This window comes from Hevea brasiliensis, chromosome 11, assembly GCF_030052815.1.
Source record: "Hevea brasiliensis isolate MT/VB/25A 57/8 chromosome 11, ASM3005281v1, whole genome shotgun sequence".
Classification (NCBI taxonomy): domain Eukaryota; kingdom Viridiplantae; phylum Streptophyta; class Magnoliopsida; order Malpighiales; family Euphorbiaceae; genus Hevea; species Hevea brasiliensis.
The window spans coordinates 7,505,249-7,505,919 of NC_079503.1; the positions used below are offsets into that span (position 1 = coordinate 7,505,249).

The 671-nt window shown below is 38.5% G+C and overlaps 1 non-coding gene across 1 annotated transcript; it reads left to right on the top strand.

The window, feature by feature from the left end:
* The first annotated feature begins 311 nt into the window (after positions 1-311).
* Positions 312-419, top strand: LOC131170901 (small nucleolar RNA R71). The gene has a single exon (XR_009141665.1). It is a non-coding gene; the product is annotated as a small nucleolar RNA R71 (small nucleolar RNA).
* Positions 420-671: the final 252 nt, after the last annotated feature.

Genomic DNA, 671 nt, shown 5'->3' on the forward strand with positions numbered 1-671 from the left:
CATGATGATGAACTGACTAGCATACTTAAATCCTCCATTTTCTTAGCAAGGACATTAGTGAGTGCATCAAATTTGGCATTGATCATGTTGAATGGATCAAGCTCATACATTCCAAAGAACTTGCCTTTTTGAGTTGGAGTTGACCCTCTTGGACTACTCCATAGATGACTATTCTTTGCTATTTTCTCTAATAACTCATAAGCTTCATCTTCATGCTTAATGATGAATTCCCCTCCGTTTGAGCATCAATGATTCCTCTGATAGACGGCGTGACATTTGTGTAAAAATTCTGGTTTATCATCCATTTAGGAATGGCATGATGTGGACATTGTCTCTCCAACTCCTTCCATCTCATCCATGACTCATAAAGAGTCTCATCTTCTCTTGGTCTAAAAGCAATCATTTGATTCCTCAACTCTTGAGTTTTTCCAGGTGGAAAGTATTGGGCAAGAAATGCATCAGTGAGCTGCTCCCAATTTGTAATTGAGTTGTGAGGTAAAGAATCAAGCCAATCCAATGCTCTATCTTTCAAAGAGAATGGAAACAATTTTAGCCTTGCTGCATCATCAGATACTCCAGGTTGTTTTTGCATGTCACAAATCATAGCAAACTTCTTCAGATGTGTGTGTGGATTTTCAGAAGGATGTCCTCCAAATTGAGAATTCTGAATC